This window comes from Copidosoma floridanum, unplaced genomic scaffold (assembly GCF_036245765.1).
Source record: "Copidosoma floridanum isolate Cflo_tuat_1 unplaced genomic scaffold, Cflo_Japanese_pri ptg000016l, whole genome shotgun sequence".
NCBI classification, from domain to species: domain Eukaryota; kingdom Metazoa; phylum Arthropoda; class Insecta; order Hymenoptera; family Encyrtidae; genus Copidosoma; species Copidosoma floridanum.
In genome coordinates, this window is record NW_028321893.1 from 14,598,785 (window position 1) to 14,622,975 (window position 24,191).

Below are 24,191 nucleotides of genomic sequence, written 5' to 3' on the forward strand. Positions count from 1 at the left end.
TATTATTTTACTTGGTAAATTTTGTTACGTACATGATACGTACATAAACAAATTTAACACGTTATTAAATAAAATTATCTAAAAAATGAGAAACACGTGTGGTACATATATGTTTACAATAGTGTACAATATTATTAGTATACGCATATCAGCTGTCTCTTTCTTCGGCTACGGAGACAACTTCCTGTTTTACCAACAGTTACAGGAATTTTGTATTTACTATTTACTAATATTTACTCATTTAAATAAAACCACTTCCTTCGAATATAGTTTCTATATTATTATACTTCATGTCCATTCAAAAAGTGCCCACATTGCTTTGATAACCTTGATTTTTTATGTACAATTTCTGATGTCGCGAGCGCACCTAAAAATGCTCACCCAAAAAAGTGCCCAACGCGCCATAAGTTCAAGTTTTCACTACTGCCTGCACTCCCAGAGAGCTTATTTTTTTTTATTAAGGAAGCCTCTTCGTGATGGTTCCCAAACCTAGACTAGATTAATTTAATGGTTGAAAATTTACTGAATTCAATGGTATGATTATTTATATCGCTCACCCTGCAAAATTTCAAGATATTATTAATTTTGTTAAACGCTTTTTAACACGTATTCTTATGGCAGAGCTCGCATAATCGATAAAAGTAAACTAATAACTTGAATAAATCAACGGTTTCCGTAGTAAGAGTGCACATGTCTTATAGAAAAAATCCTCTTCTTTCAAATGACACCTGTCAAGGGAAGTGTTACCCTAGAAAATTTCGAGATATTCTTTTAAAAATGGGTTGAGTCATTTTATATCCATAGATTAGCCTATGTTCCCTTGTGTCAGTGATGCCAGTTATACCCGAGTTTACGAGCAACTTTATGGCCTAAGGGGTAAGTTGGCGACTCTACATAAGGGAGCCTCCTTAACATCGTTTTTTCAAACTAATATCTTGTATATAAGCATGATAAAATTATAAAATGTCATTCTTATTATTTGCCATATTAGATTATTTTTGTAAAGTACGTAGTATAATCAAAACCTAACACTATTTCACGCATCTATCGACAGTGAACGTTTCATTCTGGAATTTATGAAGTATTAAAAACATTTTATTTTAATACTAATGTAGGTTAACTGAGGATCTTACAACACGATTTAATAGATTGATACTGAATTATTTTTTTTTTGTATTTGCATATACGTTCCGTAATACTTTCGGATTGCAAAAACTATGAATTTTCTTACAATTCTATGGAGTAACATTTGTCAGGTTGTCTCGTAAAACATCAAATGTTTCACTTCAAAGCGTTCCATGATATCTTGGGTACAACAAGACACCAATTTATGGCAACATTCTTTCTGCATTAAAGGAAAAGTAACTGCTTTAAGAATATTTAGTTCTGCATTATAAAGAACCAAAAGTGCAGACTATTTTTCTTTAATTTTATAAACACTGTTATAGATACATTATATTCTAATAATCAAGAATATAATTTATTATATTATGAATACATAAATTTTTAGTATACTTTTAATAGGATTGCTTAACCAATGACTCTTTTATTAACTTGTATATTTGGATATTGATTATTTGTTATGTGATAAATAAAATTCACTGAAATAATTATAATTCATAAATTGGTTTCATACAAAAACATTCGAAAAGATTTTAAAATATACAGTGAGTGAGCTGAAAAACTGTTTGTTTATACTTTGTTAGCGATTTTGCAATTGCACAGAAACAATTGCAGTTTTGACGACAAGATATTTTAATTTCTCTTTTAACTCCAAGGAGCGCTGAAACGTAATAAATAATTATATGTGGGTATTTGTTCATATGTCCATTGCAATAAGGTACAAAAGTAAAACACCTAAAAATGAGATGGAGTAGAAATTACGCCTAGAAGTTGTACGTCAAGTAAAAAGTATTTAAATGATTTGTAACGCACGTAACTATATGCATCGCATTGGAACACAATGAAAATCCACTTTCTTCTACAGAAAACTGTAAACAGTTAAAGAAGTTATAGAAATTATTTAATTTGCACGCGTAGTAGCCATGTTTTTGAAATGATTGTTGTGTGTATATATATATACATCTTCCTATATTGTACAGTTGTTTTCACTCTACTCTCGGATTTTCTTCCCCACCCTTCCTCAAGCTGCCCCACTCCTTTCTCATCCCTAACCCTCGCTGCCCCACCATTTCCCCCTTGCCCAATAAACAATGTTGTCTGGAAATAAAATAGCATATAAACCAGTGAGTTTTTAAATGGTTAATGTATATTTATATTTCAAGACACTTTGATGCATTTACTTAAAGGCATTCAATAAATTGACAAAATATACTGTTTGAAAATTACCTCTTTAATTTTTTGTAAATTTAAATGTCTTAACAGCAACTTTTCTACAAAATCCTCTTCCACGTTGTTAATCCTATCTTAAAAAAATGGTGGGTCACGTGATGAAGCCTGGTTATTCGTTGTGTGATTGGCTGAGACTGATCAAGCGTGGGTAAATTTAAAAAATAAGATTTTGAAAAATCAGTAAAAAGCCATTTGTATTTAGAAAATAAATGTGATTAAATTTCAGGGGTTGGCGGGCAAAGCGCGCAGAGGGCGCAGCCCCCTAGTATATATAGTTGTTGATGACTTTTTCGCGTGTTAGGCTGTGCCTTTTTTAATAATAAACTCTTTTGTTTTTGGAGGTGTCACAAGTATAGATTTTTTTAAATTTGTGGTCCTTCGAGTGTTCCGTTAAATTTTTTTTTACGTTTCGTTATTTTTTCAAAAAGGTGACATGTATAATGTGTTTTTTGTATGAATTTTCATATATTCTGTTACTACAGAGTAATCTTTAAATCTTAATATACAATACTTACATTTAAAATCTTTATATCTGAAAATAAAATAGCTGTAATATCTTAAACCTATATATATCTATAATTCTTTTTATATAAGATATTTTTATGCCAATAATACTTCTTTGAATACATCGATGTTCGATAAAATAATATGATGACTACATCGGTATTCATTACAAATATTGTTAGACTTGAAAAATTTTCTGCCAGACAATAGTTTTATCTTTGATTCGTGTTTAGAATCGTTTAAAATAAAAAATTTTTATGGATTTGTGCATCAGGATAAAGCTACATATAATTTGCCATGAGAAAATAAAGGTTTTTTTAAATGTAATCTTATACAATCCAAACGTTTGCCCTGTGATCTATTTATCATCATAGAAAAAGCCAAAATAAATGAAAAATGTTTTCTATGTAAAATAAATAGTAAACAAGAATGATCCACGGTATTTAGTAATTCTAGATGTAAATCATGTTTGCCCTTTGTTTTTACCTGTAATAATTTCAGTTTTAATGCTATACTTACATAATTTTGTTATGTGTAAACGAATTTCATTACATAATTCGTCCATTATACTTCAATTTCTTATCAACATTACTGCTAAATTTTTTTTAAATTTTATCTTATGATGTGGTAAGCCTCCATAAATTGCGATTAAAACTTAAGCTTGAAAAATTAACTTTTTATTTTCGTCAGATTTATCTGTTCCTTGTGCTATTGCATACTAAGTACTATAGTAGGATGTAGCTGTTCCTTCAATAGTGTTTAGTACTATATTGTTAAATAATTAAGTGTATTCGTTACGTGATGTTAAAATGTCTCAATGTATGAAAGAAATATTTGTTTATCAAAAATTTTACTGCAAAAGTCTTTCGTTTTCCATTCATATGGTATTCTTAACGAATTTTATTTTACCTTTTTCTAAATCTAATGAAAATGAAAACAATTTTTTATTCGGTGATATCTGATTTTTTTTTTGTTCAGAAATATTAAAGAGCTTCCATAAATAAAAGAAATAATATTGTTTTTTCTATAAAAGCTGATTTAAAGTTATTTTTTAAAACTGGCAAAATGTGTCTGAAATCTCCGCCTAATATTATTATTTTTCTCCAAAATGTAAATCATTATCACCAAAATCTTTCACTGCTTAATCCACTGTTTTAAATTCACTATTTAATCAACTATAACTAAAGCTTTTTTTACAATCTTTGACGCTTCATTCATGATATTCGATTTTTTCTTATTTAAAAATATTACAGAGTTTCCATGAGTGAAAATACCTTGTTATTTCTTTTATAAAAGCTGATTTGAAGTTATGTTTTAAAATTGGAAAAATTTGGCTGAATTTTCCGCCTAATATTATTGTTTTCTCTCAAAAATGTTAATCATTATCACAAAAATCTTTTAATGTTGATTTCACTATTTAATCTACTATTATTAAAGCTTTCTTTGGAATCATTGACGCTTCATTCCATATTATGATATTGACTTCTTTTAATTTTTTTTGTCGTATTCATGTTCCAAATACGCTATTTGATTGTTAGTTTAATCTAAAGGTTGTCTAAAAATTATGGGACTTGTCATACGTCTTGGTAACAAAATAGAAAAATTCCCCATGGACCCCCCATAGTTCTCAAAAAAATTCCGAAGGCCCTCACTGAGCACCAGAACTTTCTGAAAATCCACAGGCTTCCCACTGCCTTGCTGAACTCTTAGAAACAGGCATCCATAAGCTCCGATCGACCCTCTACATAATCAGACAATAATTTACCTTATTATAATAAGGTATTAATTTTAAAAAACCTTCTAATGGCCTACACAATAGGTATAAACTTTCGTTAAAAAGTTTGTTTCGTTTCTCCATTATTTTATATAAAATGATCATGTACGATTTACATAAGCGAAATATTTAGCAAACTTCCATACCACCTATGTGGTAATGCTAATGTCGTGCTAGTGGTTTTTTATTAGATTTAAAAAAAATTATATTAATCCTATTATTGAGAAAGTACCGTTCTATTACATAAAAAAATTATACCAATGCCATATGCAATTAATAAACTATTTGAATATCCAAATCCTGGTTCTTGCCGTTAATCCTATTTTTTATGAAATGGGTTTTTAAATGATTCAGTAAAGTTTACTGAATTATTTCGTTTCTTTTGTTTTTCCCAAGCAGTTCATATACTGGACCAAAAAATCTGTCATATACTACTTAATTGTGAGTTTAAAATTTGTACTATGAAAAGGAAGTTTTTTATTTTACGTTTGCTTCTTCAAAATATTGTTAGAAAAACTTGAAGATAAAATTATTTCGTAGAATTTTTTTATTAATTATAATTTTATAAAAAAAGAAGTTTTTCTAAAACAATATTTCCTATTTTTTATTTATCATTCAGAAAATTTTATTACTACAGAAAATCGAATTTGCTACAGACCGAAGGGTAATGAAGATATATTTGCAGAATTTGAAGTTATGTTTGGAATGAAAACTTTTTAAAAGTTTTTTTACCAGTTATCAGCATTATGATTGCTTTAATCTCAAATTTATCTAATGAGGTGGCAAACCTCCACGAATATCATTTGAAACTATCACTGGAAAATTTATGTGAATACTAGTGGCTCCCTCATCTTGGCTTCGCCCGAGACTCACTGAATGGAGCACCGTAGTGTGTTGACACATAATGTAAAACGTTTACAGTTTGAATTCTTACATCAATTCTTGACTTTTCACGGAACAACTAATTTTCTTATTAAAAACATTGTTTTATGGAATCTATGCAGTTTATTTGGTCAAATAATGAGCTGTTAGAAAGGATGTTGAAAATTACCGTGCAGTTCTTACACTATTAAATAATTGTTGGCCCTAAAGGGCCGTGAATTGAACTTCCTCACGTTACAATAAATGAAATAGAATATTTGTGAAAACTGTAAGGATTCGAAATTGACAAAAAATATAGTTGAAAAATTGTTTTCTCCAATCTTACAGCTTTGTTACCAGACTGACTAAGTCCTGGAGCATGATCTCTCTAATTGTTATCGCCATAGTTATTACAAATACGTACTTGTCTTCCTATTCAAAAAACTGAAAGATTTAAGTGATTACCGTCAGGGTTATAATGGAAAGTTGATATTTTTCGTAATGGATTTTTCATTCATTAATTTAGACGCTGATGTTTCAAACTCAATAAATATTTTAAGTCAGTTTCTTGACTTGTATACATTTGAAACATTTAAAGTTTTCTTTCCAATTAGCCCTATTGTGAGTATAGGCATAGTTAAAACTTTTGTGAGTCCTAAAGGCTGTTTTTTTTCAACTTTGTTGAGTTGTAATATATTTTCTGTCAAGGTAGTTTGACGTCCGATAGCCTTAAAAGGGCCGGTGAGCTAAACTCTTTTTTGACTGAAGTTTTCAGCAAACCTGGACACCTCAGGTTGATCTTCTCTGGCTTGCTTTTGTAGTATCAGACTAATCGAGAGGAAAACTACAATGTCTAAAGCGTTAAAGCTAGTTGTAGTGCTCTTTCTCAACGTACACTTTGTGTTACGTTGGGGTCTAAAGCACCTTTTTTTGGCATAGCTCAGTCCTTGTGGTAATCTAAGGTGGAGTGATCAGTTCGTGATGCTTGCTCGTTGTAGAATATCCCGCTTGCTCAAGCTTATTTTTCCTTCATAGCTTTACTGTATGGTTCGCCTAGCGTGGAGCTTGGAAAGTATCAGTGATTCTTGTTTTAATGCTTAGAGTCGAAAGCGTAACGTAGGGTTTTGGTGGCCAGGGTTCTTAGTCTCGTGACGAGAAACTCTGCTCGTGATGTCTGCCAGTGAATGACTGACTTGGTTTAATTGTGGTTGGCTTTGTATGGTATTTTAGTGGTTGAATCATCGCCGGAAATGGTAATAGAAATGTATTTGCTGGCAAGGTAGTTTAACGTTAGATAACCCTAAAATGAATCGATAAGATTTATGGTTAATTAGGGAATGTACAAACTTATGATAGACCTAAAAAAGGGCCAGTTGTGATACTCCCAGTCATTCCATATCATTATACTTGATGATGAAGAGCTGGCTGTGGGTAGCTTGACTCTTATCGTAGGATCTCTGCGTATGGAGACCATGCTAAAGAGAGGTACACCGATGGCCAAAGAATATCTCGTCGTCGGGTTGCTCCCCGAATAACTAACAGCTCCCCGTTGGATGGAAAAGTGGGCCTGAAGAATATACGTCGGTGAGTATGCTGTTCGGATAAACCAATAAAGAGGGGCTGAATTAATTCTTAGCAGATTTGGCTGCCTAAAATCCTCAGGGTTACTTCTCCTGACTTGCTGTTGTAGCAAAAATCACTCTTGTAGCACCTGATCGGTTACAAGAACGGCCACTTAACCCCACAATATTAGAGCAGACTGTGCTTTGGCTAGACGTCTCTTGGTATTACGCCGGAAACAGTGGCGTTCAGAACGTCTTTTATTCGTGGCACTTGTTAAAGAGGTTTAGATTCAGAGAGGCGAGGAACGGGGAGTTCCCCCGGCCCGTGCAGATGTACCCCCTTTACCGTGCACCTCCACTTGCACTCTACAATCTTGAATCTGTACTGCTGTAATTGGTTATAATTTTGGAAAATGCCTGGTGAGTCGTGATTTCTTTTGTTGAGCATCTTCCTTTTGTACTAAGGTATCTATACAAACTTTTTTTAAAATCTAACACGTTTATAATGTACCGTAATTTTTATTTAAAAGGTTACCTTACCTTGTTTTCGAATAAGAGACCTCGTTAAACTGACTGTATTTCATAATTTTTTTTCGAAAATTTCTCTGGTAAAAAATCTGAAAAATTTATATGCACTTCTGATATGCTCAAATAAAGCATACATTTTTTTGGCACGATTCTACATTTCGAACTTTTCTCCCAAACCTCCTTAAACTTCGATATTTGGGATGGCACTTATCTATTGTAGAAAAGTGTCATTGGTAGCGGGGATACCCAGCTGGTAGACTCACAACTCTAGTCATGATGCAATGCTGGTAAACGTTTATGGTATTTAATAATTTGCTTGGGGATATTAAAATCAGATCCACTTACTCCTGCTGCAAGTATCTTTGATTTTACTTTGATTCCACCTAGTGGATTCTACGGAAGTAAATTTAAATGCTAGCGTATTTTTGCAAATTAATGAGCTTATTTATTGCTATTGTTATTAATTTTTTTAAGATAAAAATTTTACTAAAAGTATGTAGGAAGTGCTAAGAACAAGTATGTTAAACTTAACCACAATCGGCTGAGTAGTTTTTGTGGAGAGATAACAACGCTTTTTGTGACTTTGCTCTGTATACGAGTAAGATATCATCGACAGACTTATCAACTCCTTTGGAAATCACATGATTTGTGCTATAGTTATTGTTCATTTTTTTTGGTAAATAATTAAGAATTTTGTTGTTAGAAAATTGAGTGTATTTATTATGGAAAAAAGTGAGAATAACATTATGTTTTGAACAGTTTATATTTTTTTTTAAATTGGCAAGTATAAATCATCAGTTTTACATGCTTAATCAATTTTTAATGATTTCATTCTTTCTTATATGATTTTTAACAATATTTATAGTAATTCTGGGTCATTACAGTAAATATTAATACCTTATTTTATTGTATCAGAATCCTATCTTAAAATTTTGATGGCCTAAAAGTGAAGCCTCAATAGCATTGGCTGAATCGAAGACGTGGTCGATGAGCGTTTGGCCATTGCCTCAGAAGCGCTTTGTTTTTGAATTTGATACATTAAACTGGTTCAATATCATGTCTTAAAAAGCGCTATTTTTGAATTTGGTTTTTTAATTTGACGTCAAGTCGTTTCATTAGCTTACAGCAACTAGCAACCATCCACGTGCTTCGTTATTGCGGTACTGCTACATCTCAACTGGAGAATCGAATGCAAGTAAGGTTTTTTATTATTTTACTAAATAAATTGCGAGAATTGATTGAGCATATGAGTCTACAACGGATGCGGTATTGTAGGTTGTAATCGTATGAAGGCTGTGACGTGATCTTTGTATGGTTTGGGGCAAGGGATATGTTTGACCTGAAGTCGAAAAATGTTCGTAAGTTTATTAGTCAGTTTTGAGAAGAAGGCTTGAGTGTTAGTTTTAATCGGTTATTAATTGTAAATGTGTTCAAAGGAAATGCATACGTTGGTTGGTGCGTATAAGGTTGCCTGTACATGGGCGCGTCTTGCAGGTGCAGTTCAGAATATAAGTGCAAGAGAGAAGCACGTATATGTTATCTTTCTCGTATTAATATTCCGACTTAAATCTGCAGATTCAAGACGTGTCCATGTACAAGCACCCTGACAGTTTTTCATTTGTACCACAATATTAGTTTGTTTACGGACGGTGTGTGCGTTGATGTTAGGAAGTAAAAAAACGTACTGGAGGTAAAGGCTCATGCCTTTCAAGTCGGTAAAATAATCGTGTATGCAATCTGGTGCGTATAAAAGTATGTTCGAGGAGAAGGCGTTTGTATTATGCGTTAGTTTGTGTGGGTGCATGTGTATATGTATGTTAAAGATGAGAGCACGTGGTTCCAATAGTGTGCATGCATGGCAGCTGTTTCTTGCATCACTCAGTCGATATATTGTACGTACGTCAATCCACGTACACCAAAGCATCAGTCATTAAGTCGATGTGTGCATCATGTGTTTGTGTATCAATGTATTTTTTCACGAATGTTGAGATTATTTGGTGAAAGTGCTTCAACATCGATTTTTTCATGACATTTTCTTACAATTTTTTTATTTGTTTTATCTCGCAGGTTATTCTGAAGGAAACGGTATGGCTATCTCGTTTTCTCCAAACAAATTTTTTGCTAAGTTATCTGACAAGGACACAAATGCGTAAGTTAATTTAAAAAAAAGTTTTCAATAATATTTTGATTTAGATATTTTATTGGTTTTTATATTATTTTTCATTACCGCGAGATTATCGCGTACATTGACGAAGTGACAGCTCCATATAAAGTTGGTACAATAAAAAAATGGAAACTAATGAAATTCATTGTTGGTAACGGAACTGGCAAAAAAATTTAATGTTTAATGTGGGGTGACGAACTTATTTCAAAGTAGAAAGATAAGATCACTGTTTGTAAGGTAAAAATAAAGTTTAATTCTTACAATATGCACTACTGATAGATAATCATTATCATACGTATCGTCCAATGTTTTGTTTCCATTAACAGATAATCCACATTAAATGTGGATACACCAAAGAAACTAAGTCTTCATATTCTGCGCAAGAATTAGTCTCATTCGAATTATTAATTCAAAGTCACACAAACATTCAATTTTTGAGAATGCATAATACTTCACTTTATTTTCATTTGTAACTAATTTATATATATGTATGTGTGTATGTGTGTAAATGTTGTCAGGCATTAAAGGCTTTGTTTGAACTACGTTTGAAGCTGTCCCAAGTCGCTTTGGCAATTCAACGTATGGGTCAGGAGCGATAACAGATCTGGTTCACAAGCTTACAATCAACATAACTAATTATTTACCTCTTAATTTTCGAAAGGGAAAGTACATTTGTGTTATTGGTACTATAAATACAGGTAAATTTACTGTAATTTGTACTCGACAACATTCTATTTTTATAACCCATTGTTTAAATACTTTCAGACGCACCAATTGCTATCATGTGCAAAGATTCTTCGGGAGTAGTATAGGATGATTCTGTTTAAGATGTTTCCGAAACGAACGTGCTTAAAGGGATAAGGACTCCTAAAAGAAGGATTCGCGAATTCTAATAATTTAAGTAATTTTTTTGTATAATTTAACTCTTTTTACATGAAAACTTAACATTATTTTTATCGAAAGTTTTTTCTCATGATTTTTATTGATAAATTTAGTTTTTTAACGGATTAAAATAACTTCACTACTTATTCTTTGAATGTTCTAGGTTTTTACTTATTTTCTGTGCAAAGAAAATTATATTAAGATAGAAGCACGTTGATTTTGATTAATACGTATAACAGTAGGAAGATTGACTAAACTTAATGCGTGTTTGTTGATAATCATAATAATAATATGTGTATAATGATGATTAAAATAAAAAAAGTAATTTAATTACATTATACTTTAAAATGTTATCTTTTATTTTCCGAGTTTAGCTCCTTTTATATTTAAATAAAAGAATTATCTGAAGTAATTTGATTTTTTTATTTATGTTAATCGTACAGTCAATGAGACAAAAAAAAGAAACAACCGTAAGGGCAGTGACGTTGATTTCAGCCTATATAAGTGAGTGGGATGTATGCGTACACAACTTTTTCTCTCTTTCGATGAGCTCTAATGCATCATTTAAACTGGACACCAAATTCAACCGTATGTAAAAAGATAGTTTTTTAAATATTGGCCCTGACTCTATGAGAAACAGAGGAAAGAGGAATTAGAGGGGGTACGAGGTGGCTAACAACCTTATCCTACAACTGTTCTGCATTCACCAGGACGAGTCCTATTTGATACGCGTTACTATCAGAAGATAAAAATAGACTGGTTTAGAGATATAACCTACGAAGGTATCAGCTAGCAATAAAAAGGCTGCATGACTTAAATTGTTTGTGTAGAAAGACTTTAATTTAAGAGAAAAATCCGATAACTTGGAAATCATACATGAACAACGAGTACTTCGTGTTGACGTCGAAAACCAATATAATTAAAGGTAAAAATAATTATAATTTCAATAAACATAACCTAGGTATGAGTGGTAGTACCGGTATGCTTTCATGCTAGTTGGAAGAACTTAATTATGTTTTTCATGAAATATATTACCGTTAAACAGCATCATACATGTTTTTACTTGTCTTCTTCGTTATCTAGCTTGACATCCATGATGATATTGATAAAATTTAGTGTGTATACAAAAACAATCGTCATAAAAATTTTCAAAATTCTTTTTTTTGATTGTAAAATGATAACTCAATTTCCAATGCTTCATTACTAAAGAATATTAAAAAAGGGTTCTTACTTTTTTTATGAACAAAGTAAAATGCAATACTTCATTTATGATGTCTTGATTGACAAGGTACTTAAAGTGTGTTTCTAAAATCAAAGTTTCATTTCAAAATCATAAATTTTACTTTAATAGAACTTTTAAACAATATATCATAATGAAATACTTATAATAAATTTACTGTGAGATTTGAAGCTTAGGCTCTCTCTTTTCACTTGGTGGCTTAACATCCATAAGGATGTTGAAATATTATCAGAGAACGAATTTTATTGTATACACAGGGCAAAATCAATCTGTCAATGTCAGTTTTGCAACTTTCCAAGTTTTTAATGGTAATAGTTTCAAGTCGAATATTACTATTATGATAGAAACAGTAAGCTCATGCCATTTGATATTTTTCGTGCAAAATCATCTTCAAATGGCATCTAATAAGTTTACTCTCACTGTGACATTTACAATATGGGCCATTTCTCTTTATTTGCTCACTTGACACCCACGAGGATGATAACGTTAATTTAAATAACAAGCTATAATATGTTAGTAAGATAGTAAGGTAAAGGGCCCATCTATGAGACAGCTTACGAGTGGTGCCTTATTATTTGAATTAATTTATAAATATATGAAGGTGTTTGTAAATAATTTTTTTATATTATCCACTAATTTAGGGTTTTTACTTTGAAAATATTTTTTTTTTATTACTGTAAGCGTAAAATTAAAAAATATATGATAAAAAATTGAAGTTATCTACATGTCCGTACTATGAGACACAGAATTTATCCCATGTACCAATGTCTCATACTTCATGTCCCCCCTTATGGGACAGCTGTAGAAACTCAAGATTCAATGAATTTAAAAGGTTTTTTTAAATTTATTTAACACTGTTAATATAAAAATATCATATTTATTACAGTTTTATAAATAAACAATTGTTTATAATAAATTACATAAAATATGTGAAAAAAAAAAAATTCGCTAATCTTGAAAAGTAAATCATGCAATTGAAATGACATATCATGACAAAGCTTCTTGTTTAATTTTTTTTTTGTACAGCACTCATGGATTCTTGTTTCATTTGTTTTTGTATAGCATCCATTTGCTCTTGTAATTTCTTTTTCTCTTCAGCTAATTTTTTCTTCTTTTCTCTAAGTGGTTTAGCTTTCTCAATTTTTTCTTCCTTTTGTTGCTTTTCTTTTTGCTTAGCTATCTCTTGAGCCCACCACTTATCCGAAGTTCCTGCTGATGGTTTTTTCATTTTCCCAGATTTTTCTATTTGGGCTTTTTTCTTTTTTGATAAATACTTAACGGGCATTGTAAACACATGGTCGAATGTACTTGAATCTATTTGTATTTAAGTAAATATTTTGATTATGTTATGTTAACAGTTTTAAAGTAGTAAATGTTATCATTATTCAAGACTAGATACCTTCAGTAGATTTATTTTCTTGGTCACTTTCTTTCTCATTACAGCTTTCTTTGTAATTATCAATTGGAGTGGAGCTTCGAGTAACATCAAGTGTGCTTGATTTATTCGAGTCACTAGCATCAAGTGTGCTTGATTTATTCGAGTCACTAGCATCAAGTGTGCTTGATTTATTTGAGTCACTAGCTGAAAGTATTATAATCACATATTTTAACATTAAACTATTGACATTGATTATTAAATTTTACATAAGAATTGATTGTATTATTGTATACATACCATAATCAATCGAATTAGTATCTAGTGAATTTAAAAAGTTGTCAGCAATACTAGTTTTTGAGAGAGAAACTTGAGAAGAACCAATTTCAAATACTGAATTATCTTTAATACTAATTTTACCATTACTTGATGCTATGATATGAAAATTTTGTACACTAGTTCCATCATCACTGTGACTTGCATCTGATACAAGTTCAAGTAGTACATTTTCTTGAGTTTCAGGTTGGCCCACTTCTTCAACTAATGAAGTTGGGATTGTTTGAGGAAGGGATGATTGACTATTAGGATTAACTACTTCTAAGTTTAAATCTAATGAATTTTTAGAAATCTTAATGATAGAATCATTATGCGTAGCATCATCTATAAAAGTAAAAAAAAAAAAAAACAGATTTTACATAAGTAAATCAGTTATTATTAAAAATATCTAAAAGAAAAATCTAGTCATTATTTAAGTTTAGTCATTTAAAAATCTAGTCAATAAAAAGTTAGTCTTTAAAATATGTGTTTTTTACATTTATATTAAAAGTTACCAATGGGATATCCCTTGATTTTAAGCCAATACTTGTATAATGACAAATCTTCTTGGTTTATTATTGTTGACTTGTCAAAAAGAGAATCCTGAAATTTTTGTAGAATTTTAGAATCCAAATTTTTTTCAAAATTTTGCAAATGAGTACTATCTTTGTCGTTTAAAAAACAATTATCCTTTGATTCTGCCTGCATTCTTATATCATCTGAAGTTTTATCATCTTTCTTCGTTTTCTGCAGAACATTATAATCGACTTCTTGGGGATTCCAAGGAACTAATCCACATTTTTTAAACCCACTTTGAACTATTTCCTTTTCATTCTTCATTGAATCCAAGGTTTTTTTCAAAACTAGGGGAAAAGTGTCTTTTTTAATTTTTTGAACTTGATTTTCGTTTTTAAATTGAGGCACAACTTTTTTCCAGTTTTCTTTAAATGGGTGGAAGAAAGAAACGTCCAAGGGCTGGGTTATGTGGCTAGAATTTGGTGGAAGTCCTATTACTTCTATTTGTCTATCTCTACAAAACTGCACAACTGGAATAGTAAAGTGCGAGGAATGATTATCCATATAAATGATAATAGGAAATTTAATTTTACTTTCTAGCAACCAGGGGTAAAAAAAATTTGTTAGATATTCATAGAAACTTTCAGCTGTCATCCAGCCATTGTCCGAGATGCCAATACCCCAGCCCTGAGGCACATTGTGAATGATATCTTTTGGGAGACTACTTTTGTAAGCATACATCAACAGGGGTGGGGCTCGAGCACCAGCAGCACTGTACATAAACAACACTGTCTGACACTCTTTACCAGCATCGCTAATCTGATAAACTGATTTACTCCCTTTCTCTGTCAGTACTTTTTCTCCATCAGGAGACAACAAAAGACTTGATTCATCACAGTTGAAAATTCTGGTTGGAGAAATGTGAAGCAAAGCTTTTGACTCCAAATAACTTGTTGTTCACTAAACCACTCCTGTAACACTTCTTGAGTCACCGCAGCTCTGGTATGACTTAACTGCTGAGCAGTTCTTATTGTAAGTGCTGAATGTCTTTTTCTAAAAGACTCATACCAATGTCTTCCCGGTCTGTTATCAGTAAAGGGGTTCTCCTTTTTTTCTTTTACCACATAATTTTGCACACAGTCTAGAAGTTCGGTTTTGCTTACAGGGTGTCCTAGCCTTGCTTTGGTTATAATACAGTTAAAAATTTTCAATTCTTCTGCTTCTGATAAAACAGTACCTGGTCCAGCATATGGTTTAGTTGACTGTTGTATTTTTGAATTGTTTTTTCTGGAAAGTGTTGATGATGGGACACCAAAAGCATGAGAAGCTTTTCTAAGTGATACACCTGATTTTACAGCTGATAAAGCATTTTTTAAATTTAATTCAGTATACTGTTTTCTTTTTAACTTTGTTTTAGCTGTGTTACTACGAATAACTTTTGATTTAATTTTAACATTTTGATTTACTGGTTTTTTTAGCAGTATTCTTTTTTTTAAATTTATTATCTGTACCTTTTGACTTGTTACTACGCTTAGTTTTCATTTTTATTTCGAAAATCACCTAAAATAATTAAATATTTCAATAAAACTTAATAAATATGCTATACTAAACAAAAAACACTGAACTTTTTAGGTTATATTATACGTTACAATAAATAACATTTAATTACCTTATTGTTTTTGAGATACAATAAATAAACTTTATTCAACGCGCTTCAGAGCTGCGTTCAAGACGATTGTGACCAACTGATTTTGTTTATTTAAACGTTAAAACGATAATATTTATTACACCCACGCGTGTGTCTCATAACAACGTACAACATGTACCCCACTCATGGGACAGACTACTTACTGTACCATAGGTAGGGACATGACTCGCTGAAATGTACGTACGATGAGACAGCAATATTTAAAAAAAGAGCTAGTATATAATTCAATGAAAAATTATTAGACATTATTTAACATCTTTTGGAAGGTGACTTGACTATTTTTTTTGTTTTAATTTAAGTTAATTTTAATATTCTATCCAAAAAGTTAAACTCGTACATGTACTGCTTAAACGCTGATAGTAGAGAAATATTGATCGATCCTCAGACTCGAAGTACTAATTATCATATATACTTATGAACTACTCTTTAGATACGTTGAACATTAATTTTTTAGTTACGTATTGTTAACAAAAAGAAGAAAAATAGTTTTTTTACACCTTCACATAACGTTATTTATTCTAAAAATATATATTTTCATTACTGTTTCATATGATGGGACATCGTCTCATAGATGGGCCCTTTACCTTACCAGTAGTCTATCGTTGTTAGTTCTGAAACTTATTAAGTTTTTAATTATGATAGCTTAGCCATAAGTGTCTTATCGTAATTACACATACAACTGGCTTAAGTTGTAATAAACAAACACGTTATTTTGGAAACTATATACAATAATGATAAAATGATAACATCAGCAAATCATATTTTTTGTGTTTGTGTTCCAAAAGGTTGAATATTTTCATTTGTAAGTTGAAAATTATAATCTTTTTATTTTGTATACTCTCTCAATGTCCAAATCATGTGCCTTTTCAGGCTGCTGTTACTGTTTTTCTTATTTTAGCTCATTTTTCTTATCATTTTTTGCACAATCTCATAACAATTGAAGAAAACGTTTACCTAACTTTTACCAAAATTTCACCGAACTTTTACTAATTTTTTACCAAACTCTTACCAAACTTGACTGCAATCTGAAACCTTAACAAAATTTACAAACTAATATTGTTTTAACATTCAACAATTAAATTATAAATATAGCCAGAACCTATATATCAAAAACAAAAGTAGCAACAACAACTGAATTAAAAACCCTAACTACCATAATCTTAACCTTAATTATTGCTTTAATTGAAATCATAAGCATAATCGAAATCACCACAATAACTGAATTATATTACTTTTTTTTTTTCTTTAAGTTTTTATTACACAAAATTTATAATTAGAATTGAATTAATTACAAGCTTTTACAAATAATTTTACATTTATTAACATACTTCGGTTGTTACTGCCTTAACTCATTAATTTATTTTTTCCTCTTTAATTACATTTTATTTGATAAATCAACCGTGTAAAGAAAAAAATATACAAAAAACCGTATTTCTATTTCAAACAATACACAATAGCAATAGTTACAGGGTTACTATTTAATACATGTCATTATAATACGATAAGTTTTCAATACCTTCAAATACTAAAATCAATATGCCACGTTTATCAAATCGCACACAAGGACAATAATTAGAGTTTCTAAGAGAAAGGTAAAATCGCCGTGCAGAAAATCAGCGTCAACGAAGACAATCTGCTCGACAGTTTGTTATTAATAGTACTTGTGTGACAGAAGATTACTTAGATCTCATGGATGTTCTTTGTTTACATTGTAATGCTAAAAACTTTAAAAATGAAAAAATTTCAAATAGAGAATTACCTTTTAGTGATTGTTGAAGTCACAGTTCTGTTACTTTAAGTCCGTTACCAGATTTTTTTTAGGATTTATTAAAATTATTCAAAGGAGCAAGTGATAAGTCCACTATTTTTTTTGAGCGTGTTTGTTACTACAATAATTCTTTATCTTTTGCTTCTTCCAACGCTAACTTAGTGAATTTTTAATCTCGTCGCCCTGGACCATATTATTTTAAAATCCGAAGCCAAATACATTATCAAATTAATGCTTCTTTGCCTGACTCTCCAACTAATGGACAACTTTTTATCATCAACCCAGAAAAAGCTGTGCGTTATAGGATGATTGTGAATCGTGTTTTGGATTGCGAACTTGTATTTATGTTAGATTATATTATTCGTAATAATAATATCTTTGCTAAATCCTATAAAATAATGACGCAAGAAATAGATGCTCAACATCTGTGGAATAGCAATACGCAACAGCCTGAGTTACACTTGTTATTTTCATTGAAACCAGGTCAATACATACGAAGATATCACTCTCAAGGAGTTAATGAAGTTGCAGCTATCTTCAATAAAACAGCTGATAGAGAAATTCCAGAATCTTATATTACTGTGTGGAGCAAGAATACAAAATAATTAGAGTTTGTAAGTTCTATGGATCTGAATATTGAACCATGGATGTATCCTTTGTGTTATCCCTATGGTATACAAGGTTGGTACCGAAATATGATTCAAAACAATCATGATCATCGACGTATGACTCGAGTGGCTTACACGAGATATCGAATGGAGATTTAGATCTAACGAATTCAATCCTTTTATAATGGGTCGTAGATTGTATCAGCGATGGGTAGTTGACCATTATGTTAAAATAGAAAAAGATAGAATTCAATATTGCAAAGATCACCAAAAACAACTAAAGGCTGATACGTACAAAGGCTTACATGATTTTACACGTACGTCAGCTTGAGACGTATCGGCTAACGTGGGTAAAACGATGATTCTTCCTTCCTTATTTAATGGATCTTCTCGCCGTATGCAACAATGTTACCAAGATGCCATGGCAATTTTTAATAGAATTGGTAAACCAGATATTTTTCTTACAATGACATGTAATCGAAACTGTCACGAAATTGAAGAAAATCTCTTACCGGGTCAGCAAAATTCTGATAGATTAGATGTCGTTGAACGAGTATTTCATTTGAAAATAGATCGTTTTCGTATATGTTGTTAAATTCCAAAAGCGAGGCTTACCTCACATGTATTTATTAATTACATCAGAACGTGGTTACAAAATTACTACATCTGACATAGTTGATAAATTTATATCTGCTCAAATTCCTGACCAAACTTATAATCCTACATCACATTAAATAGTTATGAAAAACATGATATGTGGTCCATGTGGTGATTAATGTACTGTCAGTAATAAGTGCTCTCAAAAGTTTCCTAAGCAATTTCAAAATAAAAGTACGTCTGATAAAAACGGATATCTTAAGTACCGCAGGAAAAACACTGGTATAACGTATGAACTGCCAGGAAATCATTTAGTAGATTATAAATGGGTTGCTGTTCCCTATTGTCTAAAACTAATACAAATTTTCAATTGTCATATGAATGTCGAAGTTGTTTCTAGCATTTTTTAAGTTAAATATTTACATAAGTATATTCATGAAGGCCATGATACTGCCACTGAAATTATAAGAGAAAAGTGACGAAAGCAATACAATTAATCACGATGAAATTCATAATTTTATTGAAACTTGTACAGTTGGTCTAGTAGAAGCGTGTTATCGTGTATTAAATGAAACATTGCGAGATAAAAGTCATGATATTATTAGATTACCAACATATTTACCAACTAAACAATGCGTTATAATTTCAGATGCTGCTGAAGACGGAACTGTTATTAATAACTTAAATACTTTAAGTAGTATATAACTTGATTATTTCAAATTAAATGAAACTTGTGAGGAAGTGAGACAATTTTTTTTGTACAGAAATTTTAAGTTATTTTACGCTCAAGAAAACAAAAATCAATAAAATCGCAACTTCTTGGAATATTTGAAAAAACAATAAAATTGTATAGGTTGGATATTTTCTGTCAGCCCAATTCAAACAGAATTGTTTTTTTTAAAACTGCTATTACTTCATGTTAAAGGTACCAAAAGTTACACAAATCTAAAAATAGCAAATAATATCTTACACCCATTTTTTTCGGCAACTTGCTTAGCACTTGGACTTTTGGAGGATGATGAAAAACAAATTAAAGCAATGGAAGAAGCAACGCTTTGGATGATGCCTCAAAGACTTTGTCTTTTATTTGTTCATATACTTATACACTGTCAGTCAATTCACCCTGAAGAATTGTAGGAAACATATAAACATTCAATGTCTGAAGATTTTTTGCGAACAAGCGAACGTAAAGCAAGTTATTAAATGGGTTATTCTGAAATGAACAAATTATTACAGAATGAGAGTCGAAGCTTAGTTGATTTTCCTACACTTGAACAATCTGTAATGAACACATATCATAACTGTCCCATATTATCAGATCACTTATTTGAGGAAAATGAACGTCAATACAACCAGTTTGATGCTGAACAAAAAAAAATAGTGAATACCATACTTAAAGCTACCCAGGATGAAAATTACAACGGTTCTACTTGTTTTTATTTAGATGGACAAGGATGATTTGGAAAAACTTTTGTATACACTACTATTAACAATAGACTAGTTGTAAAAAACATTAATACTTGTTCGATGGCCTTGACTGGAATCGCCGCAATTTCACTAATAATTGGTAAAACTGTTTATAAAACTTTTGGTTTACCAGTTCCTATATTTCATAATTTATCGTCACATATTAAGGCACAGTCAAAAGAGGGTAAATTATTGAAAGATACTAAAGTTTTTATCTAGGAAGAAGCACTAATTTCACCAAGATATGCTTTAGAAGTAGCAGATCGTACCTTAAGAAGTATAATGAATAGCACTTTGCCTTTTGGGGGAAAAATTATGCTTTTAGGTGGAAACTTTAGACAACTTCTCCCTATTGAAAATGACAGAACTTGAAGTAAAATATTAAATTTATCTTTGAAATATAGTTCATTGTGGCATAATTTTTGGAAATTTTAATAGAAAACAAATATAAGGGTTTTACCGCAAGAAATTGAATTTGCTCAGTTCTCATTAGATGTAGGCAATGGTACCTTAAATTACTTGAATGACAATATTTAACTCCCCCATCGTGATATACTACTATTGAAAAGGTGTATTGTTCAAGAAGTATTTGGAAAACTTATAAACGAAGAAAATTTTTGGAGAAATGATTAAGTGTGCTACTTTATCTGCGAGAAATGTCGATGACATTAATGATTAAGTTGTTAATTTATTAGAAAAATCTACTAAACGTATTTATACAGTGATTGATAGTACTAAAAATTGCAATAATTTTGAGCTTACTGATCTCCATTTACCAGAATACCTCAATACTTAAAATCCACCATTAGTGCCTCCTTATACATTACGTTTAAGGAAAAATTGCATTATTATTATAATTAAAAATAAAAGTATCAATGAAGGCTTATGAAATCGCACAAGACTTCAGGTTAATGATTTTCAAAATTATGTATTGGAATGTAATGTTTGGACAGGAGGTAAACGTAACAATATTGTATTTTTAAATCGTATTACCCTTTTCAGTGAGGATGAATAACTATTTACTTTTAAAGAAAGGCAATTCCTAGTTGAATTAGCTTTTGCTATGACTACAAACAAATCTCAAGGACAAACGTTTAAGAGAATAGGGATTGATCTCAGAAGAGATGTATATAATCGTAGACAATTATATTTAGCTATGTCTGGGGTAAGATTGTGGTACTCTCTAATAATTTATCTTGGATTCCAAAGACAAAGTATGTATGTGAAAAATTACGTTTACAAAGAACTATATCAGTAATATTTATTTATGGTGAATTCACTAAATATATTTACCAAAATGTATTATTTTAATTATTAATATTAGAAAACATTCATCTTGAGGAGGTTCCGGAAAAAAATAGAACAATGTAAGATAATTGTTTTCTAGACATATTTTCGAGAAAAACACAGTCTTTTACGGGATTAAATAATTAAAATGTATTAAGACTACCATGCTAATGGATTAAATCTTTTCAAAAGCACTTGAAAAGTTTTCCTAAATAATTTTAAAACAGCTGTCTATTCAATAAATATAAATAAACAACAAAAAATTTAATCAAAAAAGTTCTATTTTATAAAATTCAATTACTGACCTTCATAAAAGCCCATACTAAATTGTGGAGTTGAACAATTTTTTTTCAAAAATACGTCTGAAAAGAAATATTTAAAAAATTTACACGTACGTTTAGTATTCTCAAAGATAACGTAATTTTTTGTTGGCGTTATAAACATTTTTTATTTTTTGCCAAAACCTCATCAAACTCATTTCACAATATTTTTTTCATTATTTTTATTTGACAAACTTACTAAAACAAACAAATTTTAAAGTAGACTTACTGAATAAAAATTATCCTGTATCATACTTGATTAAGTAATTCTCTCTATCACAGATTTATAATTTTTTTAAATAATAGGAAAGACATTTACACTAATTTTTATAATGAGTATCAAATTGTTTGGAGGATTTGCAAGAGATTTTAATAGTTCAGATCTATCTCATGACGTACTTACCGAGATTTTTTAAGATATCTTTTTATCAAGAAATGATTTACATTTTTATCTCAATACAAATAAATTGGCATATTGTTTAAATCATGCAGATAGCGCGTCTCCACAAACAATCAATTTCTGGAACATTATTCTGCGTTGTTTTCTAATAATGATAGGTTCATAAATTTAATACAACATTGCTTAACAATTTATACAACATCGTATATTCAGCGCGCGTAGCATGCTTATTAAATCTAGTATGACCAAAACAACGATGATTTAATACTTTCGGATACAATCTTACTTTTAATACATTTTTTGAAAGCTGTCAGAATTTGACGGAATTTTTCTCCTAAAATTATTAATTTGTTTCAAAATTGTATGAATGTGTTATAAAAATCACGCAAAGTTGTGTTGTATTATTTCTAATGCTTTTTTTAAGATTATTAAATCCTCATCCTAAATTATTGAATCTACTTACTTTTTTTCTGATTTCGATTTGTCAACATTATTAAAATCTAATAGTAAACGAAAGGTTCTATGACTAGTCATTCCTTTAGGACGTAACATTGAGGCAACACAAGTCCACACCATCAATAACATTTATTTAACAAGAGAAATAAAGCTATACATTAAGATTTTAAACGATATTTTTAAAGAAGCCAGTGTTGTTATGTTACCATATCAGTTACGACAATTTTTTGCCTGATTTCTAATATTAGAAAATATTTAAGGAAATAAAATTTGGAGAGCATACAAAACATACAAAAATCATGGAAGATTTTATGGACAGTAATCAAAATCGTGCACTTTTATATATAAATGAAATTTCACAATTAGGAAACAAATCACGTAAAAATTTTACTTTACCCACATTACACCAACAAAAACTAATATAAAGTAAAACAGTACCATAAAAAAATTTTTTCTTTGTACTTGAATGTTAAAATAAAGATTCAATCACGATTTTCAAAATGACATGCGATTAAAAAGATAAAATTTTTCTATTGATGGCCCAGAAAGTTAAGGAAAAAGATTTCTATGTAGAACGTTAACTCATTATTTCATTTTTCGAAGAAAAACAATTTTATTTCTAGTATAAACTGGTATAGCACCAATATTACTGTCAAAAAAATGATCAGTGATAAATTATTTTGCTTACCATTAGACTTGAACAGTGTAGAAAGTTCGTGGTACAAGGTTGTGTGGAGTTAGGGGAGAGGTACATGTTGTTGAATGATGACGATAAAGATTGTGTAACGATTCTTGGGTTATTTTTGTAAATTGTAATTTATAACAGCAATTTTGAATCGCACAGAAGTAAAAAAGGTAATCTTATTGTCATAGCATAGAACGATGAAAGAAATGGTAATTTCACCTTTTGTGTTTTAAATGTTTATTTCGTATATACAAAATCCTCAAAAACAAATTATGACCGAATGAATATCAAACTATGCTGCCGAATATGTAATCCTTAATATGAACGTCTAAAATCAAATTAAAATAGAGTGATTGATCTGCCTCATAATTAATTACAATAGCGCATACTTGAAAAGATAGAAACAATAAATCAAAGAAATATGTGGATCAGTCAAGATCTCGTATTAACTCTTGCGGTAATAGAAAATATGGCTAATACGCAAATTATATTGAAACGGTCTCACTCTTTTTAAGAAATCATATATTCTACATTTGATTTACGTACGCAAGGAAATAAAATAAAACTTTAATAACATTGCTCTTTACAAATTGTCTCTTTACATCAAAAATAAATATTCAATCGAGTGTAACTTAAAAAAATTCTCAAATATAACGTAAATAACCCTTCCGGTGCTTCCCTTGTTCGAGAAAGAGATGGGGGGCAAAATATCACTGATTATGTGGGAACCCAAGAGATACGTCCGGAAATACGCCGACCACCAGATTCACGAAAGGCAAAATGAAACGTATAAATATTGGAAGCAAATCGAGATATCATTAA

The 24,191-nt window shown here is 30.4% G+C and overlaps 1 protein-coding gene across 4 annotated transcripts in view; it reads left to right on the plus strand.

Moving 5' to 3' along the window:
• Smox (Smad on X) overlaps positions 1 to 24,191 on the plus strand; it is a 360,356-nt gene that overhangs the window by 30,487 nt on the left and 305,678 nt on the right. Inside the window, exon 1 of one of the 4 annotated variants that reach the window (XM_089592311.1) lies at positions 11,524 to 11,552. The exons of 2 other annotated variants lie outside the window; for them this stretch is intronic. The gene's annotated coding sequence lies outside the window, so the exon portion shown is untranslated. Of the gene's footprint in view, positions 1 to 11,523; positions 11,553 to 21,404; positions 21,436 to 24,191 lie in introns of those variants that run through there. One more of the 4 variants, XM_089592310.1, reaches the window with a different exon arrangement.